This window comes from Lagenorhynchus albirostris, chromosome 17 (genome assembly GCF_949774975.1).
Source record: "Lagenorhynchus albirostris chromosome 17, mLagAlb1.1, whole genome shotgun sequence".
Taxonomy (NCBI): Eukaryota; Metazoa; Chordata; class Mammalia; order Artiodactyla; family Delphinidae; genus Lagenorhynchus; species Lagenorhynchus albirostris.
The window spans coordinates 5,524,057-5,539,990 of record NC_083111.1 but is presented as its reverse complement, the minus strand read 5'-3'; the positions used below and the strand labels follow the sequence as shown (position 1 = coordinate 5,539,990).

At 41.5% G+C, this 15,934-nt stretch overlaps 1 pseudogene; it reads left to right on the top strand.

The window, feature by feature from the left end:
- Positions 1 to 12,385: 12,385 nt before the first annotated feature.
- LOC132508291 (mitochondrial intermembrane space import and assembly protein 40-like) lies at positions 12,386 to 12,791 on the top strand (annotated as a pseudogene).
- Positions 12,792 to 15,934: the final 3,143 nt, after the last annotated feature.

Genomic DNA, 15,934 nt, shown 5'->3' with positions numbered 1-15,934 from the left:
CCATGAAACTATTTACAAAAACAGGCAGCAGGCCAGGTTGGGGCCATGGCTGTAGTTTCCCAGCCCATGACTTAAATGAAGACAAAGAACGTAGCTATCAGATGTGCAGATAACACACATTTATGAGGGATACATATTACTTTCACCTAGTAGAGTGCTGTATACACATAAAATAGTAGCTCTCTTTATTGTTATTGTCATTTCTACCACAGGATTGAGTTTCCAAATTACCTTTAAATGGTGAAAAACGAGCAAAAAAACACAAGGCTAAAATTTGAAAGTATACATGTCTACTTTTTTTTTTTTTCAGGGAGTAGATTGGAACATATAAAATACGGAAAAACTTGTAATGAGAGAAGTTCATATGACAAAGCATATGGGTAGTTTCCAATTAAGATGGCGAATTAGACACACGTGTTTATCCATGCACATTGCCAAATCCCTAATAAACTGGATTATTAAAAAAAATATATGTATACTGTCCAGGGCAAAGAAAAGGGAGAGAAGATAACTGGAAGCTAGAAAGCAGATGGATGAATCGTTACTGGTCTAGCAGACTTAAGAAACCTGAATCTCTGTCGGCTGCGGGAAAGCTGGGAAGCACCTGATTTATGTTGGACAAAATCCCCAAAGCTGAGGATTGACAGCACCAAGTACCCCTGGAAGATGGCTGAGAGAGGAGCTAGAAACTGAAAGACTCCATGAAAGTGTTTTTAAGAAATTGGTACTCCCAGTTTCCCCTCCTGTTTTGGGAAAGACTGGACGTTAGTATCTGGGGTGGGTCTGGCTGAACTGGAGGACTCCTGGGAGAGTTGAAAGCTGGTGTTCTCTACTGAAAACAGGGGGATTATGTGACAGCATGCACATATCGACACTGAGACCCCCTTACCACCAAGTCTTCTTCCCCCCGCTAGACCTAGGATGCTGGCCTCTTCACTCTAGGCGTGATGCTGAAAACTCAGACTCTGTGCATGGGTGCCGAATTGAATCTCAGGGACAGAGTTTTGGGTAAAGTAGAAAAGAATAGCTTTATTGCTCTGCCAGGCAAAGAGGGACGCAGCGAGCTCGAGCTCTTGCCCTCAAAAACTGTGCTTCCCAGCCCAGGAGAATTTGGTGAGGAGTTTTATAGCAGGGGTTCAAGGATGGGGTTGCTGATAAGATTAGGGTGTGCGCAGGGCCTGTGCTCCTTTAATCTGGCCTCAGGTGATCTTCTCTGGAATGAAGAATGCTGACATCTTCCATTGTTGGGGATTTTAGTTCTGTAAAGAGCTCAAAGATATTGTTATGTGTATCCCTTGAGGGGGAACCAGGTCTCTGCCCTAAGGCTGCACTATTGTTTTTTGCTGTTCCTCCCTTGTCTCTGTATCCCCTCCCTTCCCTGATTAGAGGCTGTTCAAATCTGCCCTTTGGGATTCAGGGGAGGTCATGGAGGCTGGAGTCTGTTCTCTACATACAAGAAATGGGGAACACGGAAAGTCTTCCGTACCCAGGAGCCCCACAGGGTCCTGCTTGGTTTCAGGCAGAGATTAGAAAATTCCTCTCTGCCAAGCCAAGTAACTCCAGGAAGAAAGATCTAAAGGTATGAACATTGGAGATTCTCCAGCTAATTGGCTCAGCCAGATGACCTTACAGTGACACCCATAATTGACAAGCCCTTTTCTCTTTTGTAGAGTTTCTAATCAGCTTTTTGGTATCCAGCCAAGAATCACAGAAAATAAGAGATCAAAACAAGGGGGTAGAAAGAAAAGCCATTTGGAAGAAACAGAGACAATACAACAGGAAGATAATCATAATAATAAAAAAGAAACTATTATCAGAGAGATAAGGGAAGCTATTTCATTGATGAGCTAAGAACAGGGTACTATCAAAAAAAAAAAAACAAAAAAGAGCATTCAGAGATCAAAATAAGTGCTCTTAGAAATTAAAAATGTAATAGCAGAAATGGAAACCTCAATAGAATGATTGGGAGATAAATTCGAACAAAGCTCTCAGAAAGCAGAGGAAAAGACAAAGTATGGAAAATGGATAAAAAAGACAAGAAAATTAAGGCTCTTCCAGAAGTTTCAACATCTGGATAAGAGTGGACTCAGGAGGAAAGAAGTATGAAAATGGAGGTGAAAAAATTATTAAAGAAAGAATTCAAGACAGTTCCAAAACTGAAGAACTCAAGATTACCTGTAAAAATTCAAGAATCTAACTGGCATCAGACTTTGCAACACTGGAAACTGGAAGACAGGGAGAAATGCTTTCCAAATTCTGAGAGAAAACGGTTCCAGCTTAGAGTTCTGTACTTACAGAAATCATCAATTAAGTGAAAAGGTAGAATAAAGACTTTTGGGACATTTGAAATAACAAAAGAAATGACTTTCCATGCAGGTCTGTTTAGGAAGCGACAAAGGAATGTGTTCCACCAAAATATGGGAGGAAACATTTCAAGAAGGAGGATGTCACAGGATCCAGGACACAGGTCAACACAAGAGAGAAGGGAAAGGAAGACCCAGGATGACAAAAGAGGTCGACGTGAGCATTCAGGTCTATGAGAGACAGTCAGGAGCTCTGGGAAAGATTTCTTTAAAAAAAAAATTGTTAACCTGATCAATAGAGAATGTATTGAATGAGCTGAGAGGAGGTTTATACAACTGGGGATGAGTTTGGGGTTTGTACAACTGAGGAAGATAAGAACATTGAAAACCAAGCAAATAAACGGAAACAATTACTAACGCCAAGGCAAACAAAAAGGTTTTCAGTGATGACTGCTACATGACTCAGCTGTGTTGCATCTTGTCATGATGATGTAAACACTAAATATTTATAAGCTAAATTGTGATCTTGTGAAGTTGGGAGGACAGGAATGTGCATCTGTGTAATAGTGAAAAGAGATAAATCTTTACCTCCTGTAGTGGGAAATCAATAGATAATGCTTCAAGCTACAAGATGGAGACATATCCACCTGTTGTTTAGAATAGGGAGGCAGGTACTACAAGAATCAGCAGAACGGTTTGAAATTGTTGCATCTGGGAAGTGGAAAAAAGGGGAAGAGAGGAGCCTGGCGCTTGCTTTTCTCCTACCGAGGCTTTGACAAGACTACTTGACTCTTTATGCTGTTAAATAAATTTGATTTTAAAAACCTAAATTTTAAAAGGTGTGGTTTGAATTCAGCTGATCTTGTATTTCACTTGACTATTCCCATTTCTTTTCTCACACAGTGTCCTATAGCTGCTTCTACAAACGCTGTGCAAAACTGGCTGCACGTGGGCTCTATGTAGGAGGCAAGTCACCAGGATCCACAACACATTTAGAGTATTATGTCCACGAGGTCCATTATATTTTTATTTTTAATAATACTTGTATTACAAAATTGTACTGTGCACACATCATTATAGAATAATCTAAAAACAGAGATGGAAAAGAGGAAGAAAATAAAAATAAACCATATTAAACCTCTGAGAGATGATCTTAATATTTCATTGAAGTCCTTTTCAGATTTTCTAAAGATGTAATTATACAGGTTTTTATCTTCTTTTTTATATTTAGCAAAAAAAATCGTAACTTTTTCTATCAATACATACATATATCATAAATAACTCAATCTAACTTTGGGTATTTAATTTACTCTGGGCCTTTTTTTTTTTTTTGCCTATTATAATCATTACTGCATTAAACATACACTGAGCTACATTTTGTGCATATTCTTAATTATTTGCCTGGGACAATTTTCTAGAAAGTGAATTGTTCAGTCAAAATATATGCACCCACATTTTTAGAGAAAAATGCTAATAACTAACTGGGCACAGATGTGAAATATACATTCAGAAAAATACATACAACGTACATGCACAATTTTTTTCTCTTTTTTAACATCTTTATTAGAGTATAATTGCTTTACAATGGTGTGTCAGTTTCTCCTTTATAACAAAGTTAATCAGTTATACGTATGTCCCCATATCTCTTCCCTCTTGCATCTCCCTCCCTCCCACCCTCCCTAGCCCACCCATCTAGGTGGTCACAAAGCACCGAGCTGATCTCCCTGTGCTATGCGGCTGCTTCCCACTAGCTATCTATTTTACGTTTGGTAGTGTATATATGTCCATGCAACTCTCTCACTTTGTCCCAGCTTACCCTTCCCCCTCCCCGTATCCTCAAGTCCATTCTCTAGTAGGTCTGCATCTTTATTCCCATCTTGCCCTTAGGTTCTTCTGACCTCAGAATGGGAGAAAATATTTGCAAATGAAGCAACTGACAAAGGATTAATCTCCAAAACATACAAGCAACTCATGCAGCTCAATATCAAAAAAACAAACAACCCAATCGAAAAATGGGCAGAAGACCTAAACAGACATTTCTCCAAAGAAGATATACAGATTGCTAACAAACACATGAAAGAATGCTCAACATCATTAATCATTAGAGAAATGCAAATCAAAACTACAATGAGATATCATCTCACACTGGTCAGAATGGCCATCATCAAAAAATCTAGAAACAATAAATGCTGGAGAGGGTGTGGAGAAAAGGGAACACTCTTGCACTGTTGGTGGGAATGTGAATTGATACAGCCACTATGGAGAACAGTATGGAGGTTCCTTAAAAAGCTAAAAATAGAACTATCATATGACCCAGCAATCCCACTACTGGGCATATACCCTGAGAAAACCATAATTCAAAAAGAGTCATGTACCAAAATGTTCATTGCAGCTCTATTTACAATAGCCAGGACATGGAAGCAACCTAAGTGTCCATCAACAGATGAATGGATAAAGAAGATGTGGCACATATATACAATGGAATATTACTCAGCCATGAAAAGGAACGAAACTGAGTTATTTGTAGTGAAGTGGATGGACCTAGAAACTCATACAGAGTGAAGTAAGTCAGAAAGAGAAAAACAAATACTGTATGCTAACACATATATATGGAATCTAAAAAAAAAAGTATATGCACAATTAATGAAACTGTAAGGTGAATATCATGAAATCACCACTAGGGTCAGGAAATAAAGCACTGTTGAGAGGAATTCCCTGGTGGTCCAGTGGTTAGGGACTCCCCAATTCCACTGCTGGGGGCACAGATTTGACCCCTGGTTGGGGACCTAAGGTCCCACAAACTGCACAACATGGCCAAAATCAAAACAAACAAGCAAACAAACAAACAAAAACACTGCTGATACTGTAAAACATTCCCTAAACCCAACCCCATGGGCTTCCCTATTCACACCTCATTCTGTCTCAAGAATTAAGCACTATAGTGACTTTTATAATAATTGTTAACTGGCTTTTCTTTATAATAATATTATCTATATATGCAACTGTAAACAAGATAGATTTTGAATTTATAAGAATGGAAATATACTATCTTCTTTTGAGCCTTCCTTATGCTACTGAGTATTCTGTTTTTTAAATGTCAATCATATTTTTGACTGTAACTGTGGGTCACTTATTTCATTATTTGGATATGTTTTTAAAAGAGGGGCATTCACAAAATAAAGAGCATACAGAAATTAATAAAATGGATAAGATGAATGTAAACAATTTCACATGAAGAAATGATAAAGTTTAAATAAACCACGTAAGGGAACAGGAGACCTCTTCATATAGGTGAACTACTGTGTAAAAGAAAATGCATGAATGCATTCTCATAAGGTTCTGTAGAAATGACAGTCAGATTCCAGTTAAATATAAGAATAACGTTTCTATTCTCTTTGGGAAAAGCATCTTAGGAACTTGTGTATAAATCAGCGATTTTTAGAAGATGGCTGCTCGTCTACCTACGCTGGGCTTCAGCTACAACATTTCCAGCCTCCAGCCAACCCTGCTCGCTTCATACTGGACCCCGCAGTCTGAATTGGCTGTGGCCAATCTATCCTATTACTGTTCTGAAATCAGTGGTTTTTGTATGCTGACAGACTCCCTAGGTTTGTCTCAAGTCTGAAGTCAAGGGGACATTCTGTCAGCAACCAGGGACCTCTGTTCTGTCCCGAATGGTTTTCCCTCCAATTCCATGGCTTATCCCTATATTTTCTGTGCTCCTAAGTGTATAGTTATGCCACCCCCTAGATTGTCTAGTTGAATATATTATGCAGTGTTAAGTACATTGCACCCTTAAAGCTGTTTTTCCATTTTATCTTTATTTCAAAAATCTGAACATATGGCTACCATGTACTTGAGTTCATTCTTGGTGAAATTTAAGCGATAATAAAATAGTATAGCCATAAAAAAAAAAAGAATAACGTTTCTAACAATTCAAGTCATCTAAACGAGAAATATGTTGCTTTAGGGATCACGAATTTCCTGTTCTGGAAGTGTTTGTGCAGAGGCCAGAGGATGGCTGGGGGATGGAAGTTACAGATGGGACCCCGGCCTTGGGTGGAAATTGGATTACATGATTACAAAGACCACTTTCAACTTCAAAACTCTCCACCTCTGTGACCTCTTCAGGTATTGGAGGTGACTTTAAAGACTTGGTAACCCGATGTACACAGAGAACCTATTATCCAAAGGATTGGGGAGCAGCTGTTTTCAATTTTCACTGTTGACAGGCCAAGAGGAAATGGCCTTTGGTTGCCGCAGTGGAAATGTCAGAGGAGAGGAAACGTGAACACTGAGAGGCTGATGCAGTAGGGTAACTGGGGAGATTTTTGAGAAAGATCGACACTGTCTTTCTGGAATGTTCTAGGCATACAACACCTAGAGGCTATGTGCCATCAACTTGCCAAGATCTTCCCTGTAAGCATCACTGTGCTGCATGTAAAACCTGAAGCAAAATTTAATCACCACGTTGAAATTATTTTTATAGAGAGTTTTATTGATAGTAAAAAATCCCGGATATTAATACACATGTTCATATATTTCATATCGTTCAATTCAATTGGTATATTTACACATCATAAAGGGATGTTATAGAAAGTAATCCACCCACTGGTAAAAACGTCTTTTTATTAGAATTCTAACTAAATTCCTAGTTTCAGTGTATTTGTTGTTAACAGGTACCATAGCTAGTAAGTTGGAAAATATGTGGAGTAAAAAAATGAAAACACGGGAATTCCCTGGGGGCGCAGTGGTTATGAAACCACCTGCCAATGTAGGAGACACGGGTTCGAGCCCTGGTCCGGGAAGATCCCACGTGCCGCAGAGCAACTGAGTCTGTGCGCCACAACTACTGAGCCTGCGCTCTAGAGCCTGCGAGTCACAACTACTGAGCCCACATGCCTAGAGCCCGTGCGCCGCAACAAGAGAAGCCACTGCAATGAGAAGCCTGCGCACCAAAACGAAGAGCAGCCCCCACTCACGGCAACTAGAGAAAGCCTGCGCACAGCAATGAAGACCCAATGCAGCCAAAAATAAATAAATAAATAAATTTATTAAAAAAAAAATGAAAACACATGAGCATTCTTAACTTGTGGTCAAGGAAACATTTTCATGTTTACACTTTGAGGGTCAACAGGGTGTGGCTGGCAGAATTCTAAAGATGCCCCCAGGACCCCTGTCCTCCAGTTATTCAGTCAAATGCTAATTTAGATACTGCTGTGAAGGGACTTTTCAGATGGAATTAAGGTAATTTATCAGTTAATCTTAAAATAGGGAGATTATCCCGGATGACGGGTTTGGGCCCAGTGTAATCCCATGAGACCTTAAGTGACAAAAAGGAAAGCAAAGGGTCAGAATGAGGATGTCCAGGGGGAGGTCAGAGAGATTCCAAGTGGAAGAGGGACACTTGCTGGCTTTCAGATGGAGGAAGGGGGCCGTGAGCTAAGGAGTGTAGAGGCTTCCAGAAGCTGACAGACGTCAGCGCTACAGCTGCAAAAAACGGCCTTCGGCCAACATCTGAGTGAGCCTGGAAACAGATCCGTCTCTGAGCCTCCCTCCAAACAGGGAGGCTGACACCTTGATTCCTGCTCTGTGCAGCCTGGAACAGAAAAACAAGCTGAGCCCACTGGGGCTTCTGCCCTACAAACTGCGAGCCAATGTTATTTAAGTTCGTATGTATTTAAGTTTGTGGTGATTTGTTCAGACAAAGCGCACAAAAATATAACTATTTTGCTACCCTGTAAATAAAAGGAACCAATATGTGCAAAGAAAAAAAAAGAAAAGAAAAATGAAGAAAAAGAAAAGGAACTAAGAAAGTTACTTTTTTTCCTGAGAACACACATCCACAGCCACACGGACTGGCAGCTTTTCTGTCGGGATTGGAGGAAACCAGGACCTGGGCTTAGTCCCAGCCCTGTATCGCTAAGCAAAAGGCAGGCGGCCCCAGGCTTCTATCCCAGGCCCTGGGAGGCTGCCACAATGGAATTAGTATGGTACTAAGTCTTAACACTCAAAATAAATTTGCATTTTATGAGACTAAAAAGGTTTAGATTTTACACACACACACACACACACACACACACATGCACGCGCACACACACACGCACGCACGCACACACACACCCTGAAAGAATAAATTGTTAAGGGTGTGGAAAGGACTTTAGGAAACTCTCCATGGATGATTTTGGGTAGTTGGTCAAATACAAAATCTAGGCACGTTCACGGAGTGCCGTTGTCTGGTGCATGACAGAGGTGAGGTCATTTAGCATGTGCACGCTCTGCGATCTGGGGTGACCTACCTATCAGTTCTGTGCTTCAGAGTCCTCACTTGAAAGATGGGGATCAGAGTACTACCTACATGAGGGCTGCTATGAGAAAAGACGTGAGTTGATAAACACGCAGTGCTTAGAACAGTGCCTGGCACACGCTGATCGCTGCGTATTAGTTACCGTTACGGTTAACTTCCGAAAGGTTGAGAATTCAAATATGAAGAGTCAGTCTTTGTTCTGCATGCACAAGCCTGCTGGGATGTGTGCCAAAAAGTGTAGGAAAAACAGACAACAGCGAACTTTCAGAGTTGGGAAAATTCAGGAAAGTTTTCCTGGAGGAAATGACGTTTAGCTAGACATTCCCAGGGTTCTCAAAGAAATGGAAGGATTGGGTGAGAAGAGCCTAAAACACAGACCTCCCAGCTTCCTCGAATCTGGCCTCGAGCCTACAAATTCTGATCTCACTTAACTTTTTTTGAGTGTGTGTGGTACGCGGGCCTCTCACTGCTGTGGCCTCTCCCGTTGCGGAGCACAGGCTCCGGACCCGCAGGCTCAGCGGCCATGGCTCACGGGCCCAGCCGCTCCGCGGCATGTGGGATCTTCCCGGACCGGGGCACGAACCCGTGTCCCCTGCATCGGCAGGCGGACTCCCAACCACTGCGCCACCAGGGAAGCCCTCTCTTAACTTTGAGCAGGCAATTAACAACAAAGCGTGATTTCTCAATAACCTACATCAGGGTACTGAAACAGGAGGGAAAGGGGTAGGGCACAACCTTTAGAAGAATGACGTAGCCTGAGGACATGACATAAACTGATTAGAACCAAATGGGTCCAAGATGGCGGACAAGTCAACTTCCACTAGACTTTGAGCCTCAGTATACGCTCACTGCAACACATCAGCAGGTGAAATGACGCACCCACAGGCACCATGACAGTTCCAAGGCCGATCAGAAGGATCAAAAAGTGGGTGGTGGCCCAATTCCTGGAAATCCCCGCCCCTTCCAGAAAAAGCAGGAATACTCCTCCCCCTCATTAGCCTATGAAATTACCCAGCCCTATAAAAACTGACAACCTCCATACCCTGGTGCTGCCCTCGCCTTCTGAGATGGCCCACACTCTGTCTGTGGAGTGTGTTTCTCTCTAAATCCACTTCTTATCTATCACTTTCTTTCTCACTGAATTCTTTCTATGATGAGACATCGAGAACCTGAGTTTCATTAAGTTCTGAAACTAGGTGTGTGATCTCAGTTGGAAGACTGTGGGTTTTGGCTGGGTTTGAGTCTGGGCACGTGGGTTCAAGTCCCAACCTGAGGTGCACGGTTTCAGTACCAGTCCTAATGCTGACTCCTTATGGCGTTATTATTATTCCATGACAAATTAGAGCTTTAAGAGATCATTTAACATTTTCAGTCGTTTTTACAGCTCATTTTATTAGTCTAGGCAATTACCTGCACCTGTTTCAACAGTCAAATTGAATTTGTGCTTTACTAAATTAACTCACTTCTGAGTAAACTTTTAAAAATGCATGTATTTTGAGAAGCAAACAGAAAAATTTTGGTGTGTGTCTTCTGTACCATAGAAGCTATTGTGGAAATGTGTGTCAGAATGTTGTCGCTAATGCCTTAAATGTGCTATTTCCTTTTCCTCCTCTTCTGGCCCTGTGTGATGGATCTGGGTGGTAGGTTACTGTTTAATCCTCTTGTTCTTCTCTACACTGTGTCACAGACTCTGTCATTATTTAGTTCCTAATTTATCAGAGTTTTTTTTTTTTAAAAACTGAAGTAATAGTTGACTTACAATGTTGTGTTAGTTTCAGGTGTACAGCAAAGTGATTCAGATCTTTTTCAGATTCTTTTCCATTATAGGTTATTACGAGATAGTGACTATAGTTCCCTGTGCTATACAGTAGGTCTTTGTTGTTTATCTATTTTATATACAGTAGTGTATAGCTATTGTATTAATCCCAAACTCCTAATTTATCCCTCCCCTGCCCTTTCCCTTTATGGTAACCATACATTTGTTTTCTATGTCTGTTTGTTTTCAGAGTGTTTTTGGTTGGAACATTTTCCATCACCCACATCTTAGATCTCTTAATGACTAATTTATTTTTCATAATCCATGGGCTCTTCAGAAACCTAAAATCATATTTAACTGGCTTTAGCTGAGAGTCTGTTGACACAGACGGTCTCAAATCGAATTATACTTCAATTCCTTGATCCTCAGTATTCATACGAGATTAATAATAAGGACAAATAAAATTATAATGGTGAGATTTATGAGGCTAATGGATATTAATGTTTTTTAAACACAAATATATATTAGGAATATATATTAGAACAAAAGTGTCCTTGAGCCAGAACTTGTGTTGGAGATCTTTGAATACTCTGTTTTTTTGGTAAGGCTAAGAGAATCCAAAAAAGAATCACGTTTTATTACCAAGGGGAATGAATGCTGTCAAATTATTATATTGATGATCCTAATTCAAAGTTTCAAAGTGGTTTTTAAGTCAAGTGATAAGATACCAAGCACACACTCAGGCACTGTGTTAGAGAATCCTATCACGCAGTTCCCAAAGTAGTGTTTCCCATCTTCCCTTCATGATGTGCTAAAGCAGACTGACAGCATGGGGCCAGGCTCAAAGCCACAGATCTAGGAAATGTTGGGGAAAAACAGCACTACCGTTAAAATTGTGTGCAGAAAGTTTATCTTCATTGCTGCACCTTTAAAAGACATTTCCATCCATTACTGGTTTTATTGATTTTGGATTTTTCCCTTATAGTTTCTAAGGCTGATAAAAATATGATTGAACGCCGAGAGAAACTGGAGTTCTAATTCTCTTTCTATTTCTGTGCCACAATTAGTTTTTATTAATCTTTCTCTTCAAATCTGGGTTGCTGTGTGAATAACAAGCATGTCTTAATACATATGGGTTTTCATTCTATATTTTAAATAATACGGCTATAGTGTTGGGAAGGAGAAAACCGGCTGATAAACCTGAAAAAGTACAAAAGCTATTTCCTTCCTTCTATTCCTTTTTCTACATTCTTTAACTTTATTTCATGATCATTAGTAGTTTGACACTGAAGTTAAGGAGAAAGTGATTACATATTTAGTCTTGCTCCTGAAATCATTGTTTATACTTAAAATATCTCTACCCGGATGATTTGCTGTTCTTTCTAAAGTGTCCCTTTTGGGGGGGACTTCCCTGGTGGCACAGTGGTTAGGAATCCACCTGCCAATGCAGGGGACACGGGTTCGAGCCCTGGTCAGGGAAGATCCCACATGCCATGGAGCAACTAAGCCCGTGAGCCACAACTACTGAGCCTGCGCTCTAGAGCCCGTGAGCCACAACTACTGAGCCCACGAGCCACAACTACTGAAGCCCGCGCACCTAGAGCTCGTGCTCCACAACAAGAGAAGCCACCGCAATGAGAAGCTCGCGCACCGCAACGAAGAGTAGACCCTGCTCGCCGCAACTAGAGAAAGCCCACATGCAGCAACGAAGACCCAACACAGCCAAAAAATAAATAAAGTGTCCCTTTTTTCTTGCCACTAATGCAACCAAGAAAGAATTACTTTAATTGAAAAATTGTAAACTGGCCTCTAAGTACTACACCAGGCATTCAAAGAGATACCATTTATCTGTAGTAGTTTTTAAAGTGGGATTTGCTGTTCCAAACAGTCTTGTTACCAGGACAAGACTTGAGTCTTGTCTCTCATTATCAGTTATTCAACATCAGCCTTGAACAGATGGGACCGACGGCGTGAGGCCGCCGCCGCAATCGCCGCGAGGTCGGAGCGCCGGGCTGCACCATGGCCTACTGCCGGCACGAAGGGAAGGATAGAATCACATTGGTGACCAGAGAAGACCGTGAAACTCCAAGCAACGCGGAGCTGGTGGCCGACGACCCCAATGATCCGTACGAGGAGCACGGACCGATCCTACCCAACCGAGACGACATCAACTGCAACTGCCCGTGCCTGGGGGGGTGGGGGGGGTGGCTGGAGGCCCGTGTGGGGAACAGTTCAAGGCGGCCTTCTCCCGCTTCCATTGCAGCACAGAGGATGTCAAGGGGTCGGACTGTGTAGACCAATCCGGGCCATGCAGGAGTGCATGCAGAAGTACCCGGACCTCTATCCCCAGGAGGAGGAGGATCGATTAGAGGAAACGGCTGTCTCGGAGGCCATCGCAACCAAAGAAGAGGAGAGGTCCAGCTAAGGAGGGTCCTGGGCGCTGGGCTCCAGCTTCCTTCAGAGAGATTGAACCCTTCCAAGAAAGTGTCTCTCCCTCTGTTGTTCTGTGCACTGTAATGTACAAAATAACTTATTGAGCTGATCAGGGGTCTTGGCCCCTTGACATGTACACTGAAACATGGGTTGTATGTGTGTCTCACATGAACCTATCAGCGAATGTAGCTGCCACTTTTGAATTCTCTTCTCAGATTGTCCTGAATTTTGCCACTTTGAAATAATGTGCTGAATAATCTCAGAAACCAAAAGTCATTACCTGGGAGTGTCTTGTGAGTGAGCGGACTTATTCTGATTCATTGCATCCCTTTTAGTAGATTTTATACCCAGTTGGAAAGAGAAATCGAAACAAAACATCTTCCTTTAGAAATGCTGGAGGGGGGCCATTCCTTGTAGAAGAGGCGGGATGATCAGACCTGGAGTATTTGACGAAGCCCTCTGCTTCATTTCTGATATATTTTGGTTTCCAGTTGCATTGAGCTCCAGGTTTTCTATATTTGGAAAACAGAGCTTTGGACCCTCTGAGTGACTCCCTTTGTAAGTGAAGAGAAAGGCTGTTTTTTCCTGTTCTTTTTATTCCAAAAGCCCTGCTTTGCGGTCTGTGTTCACACTGGCTGTGTCTCAGCCTGTTCAGATGCAACGTTCTTGAGAGGTGGGCGCCTAATCATTACCAAAGTAGCACCCGAGAGAGGAAACCGTGTCAATTAAAAGGAAAACATGATTTAAAAAAACCCCAAAAAAACAGATGGGACCACACATCCTACCCCAGAGGCATGCTCATTCTGGTCTAGTTCATCACCAAAACCCAGCTCAAGTGCAGCTGTCAAGGGCATTTATTCCCCAAATGCTGGTAAACTAGAAACGTCAGACAGTGAAATTTGAAGATCACACACTAAGTGTTCAGTAACCACACAGACACACACAAGCGGAGAGCGTTAGGGCTGTTTTGCTGGTTCCAGAGGTGAAGCAACTAAAGCCATTGTTAAACTATTGATAGAAGGAATTCCACGATGGCTGCCGCGAAGCCAAAATTGTAAATGCTTTAAAGGTTTGACTTTGCCAAGGAAAGAAAGTGACACAGGTGGGCAGATACACCGTGCAGGCATCCAGCCCCCTGATGCAGTCTCTCCTTGATCTCCCTGTGGGGAATTCAGCCCCTGCCCTGGAAAGGTTCACAGTCTAGTGTGAGGAAGGCGGACACATAAAGAGATGATTGTTATGGGACTGAAATAAGAAAGCATTTCTCCTTCCCTGGAAAGAGTGGCCTGGGGGCCAGAAACAAAGCTTTTCCCTTCTCTCCCAGGGCTGACCTCCAATGCAGATGACTTAGCTGATAGTCATAACTAGAAAAAGCAGACTGAGCTAGAATTTCAAAACTACACCTGAACCATTACCACTCACCCATTCAACTGAGCTACAGCGCAAATACTATCGCGAGAATTAAGATGTGTATTGAGTGTGTGTGTGTTCATGTTGCTTAATTCACTATTATCTTTCTAACACCAGGCATATAGGAATTTCTTATTTTCATTTTTATGGCAGCAGAAGAGAGAAAGAAAAATTGTTTTAGAAGCACTTTTAGAAGACAATATGCCGAACTATTTCCTAAGGCATAGTATTCGAACCGGCAGCTGGGCTAATGCAATGCTGAATTCCGAACTTGTTTCCCTTTTAAGACCCCATTTAAATCATAGTTCGGAGTGGCAGGAAGTACAGCTTGAAAGTTGACGTCAAGTTAAGTAGCAGTGGGTAGGTGAGTTATCTTGCCCACCTAGGGTGTGTAGAACATATTTAAAATACTCTACAATATATATTTATTATCATAAATGCTTCTGCCAGTTCAAGAATTGGCTAAAGACTGGCCTCTTCTGGGAAGCTTTATTCACTAATGTTCCCACTCCTGGCCCACATGCATATGATCCCATTCCAGTACTTTGCATTTCCCTCTTTCCACTCTACCTGGGCTGGTGGTTTCGGTGTGTTTACTTAGGACTGTGACGCTTGACTAGATCAGAACTTCTTGAAAACCAGGTCAGCTTCCATGTCCTTCGGTTTACTCAGTAGCACAAAGGGTTGCCTGCTAATTAATTCTAATTTTTAAGAATGCTAATTTTTAAAAAGATTCTTAGTTTACCTTTTTCCTGAGAAAACTGCTTTTTTTTTTTTTTTTTTGGATGAGCATACGCTGACTTGTCCCTAATTTTCAGGTAACAGGTAATGGCACAATTCTAAATAATGAAGTACTGTATTCTCTTGGACCCAGGACTAAAGCTTTGAATAAAACCAGTTGTAATTTCCAACCCAGTATGAGCTGCATAAAGAGAATTGGAGGGACTTCCCTGGTGGTCCAGTGGTTAAGAATCCACCTTCCAACAGAGGGGACGTGGGTTCGATCCCTGATCGGGGAACTAAGATCCCACATGCCGCGGGGAAACTAAACTCATGCGCGGCAGAGAGAAGCCTGCTACGAAGACTCAGTGTGGCCAAAAAAAAGAAAGAGAGAGAGAATTGGAGAAATTGGCTTGTGATTCAGTGAAATGAGCATCAAAAAAGATAAGTGTCTCAGAGAATAAAGTCCTTCAAAACCTGGATTTGACAAAACTAGTTGACAAAAATTCAAATAAGTTGGGTATAGAGTTGCTATCATGAAAAAATATGATACCTAATAGGATTTTTTTTTTTTGACTTAACATTTCTTTTTAGAGCAGTTTTGCTCTTACAGCAAAATTGAGAAGAAGGCACAACGGTTTCCCGTATAACCCTTGCCCCAGTACGTGTATTATCTTGTAGGATTCTTGCCTTTTGTATTTTAGGTACTTTCAGAAACAAGCTAGGCAGAATCTTGTAAAAGTGGGAGAAAAAAACCCCAACAACTGTACAAATGTCAAAACCTTCAGAGATTTAAAATAGTGCTGAGTGTGGTTATGGGAGAGGGTTCACTGTAATCTATACTGAAACCAGGCCAATGTCCTTATTTATAACCTATGGCTGCTGGAATAACATTCTTTGTTAGCACTAGAATTTCCCTGAGTGCTTTATGTAGGAAAAGTGACGCTTGTAGTCATCTTCTGATTTAATTGCTTCTTCATACTTTTTTTTGGGAGAAAAGCTTAT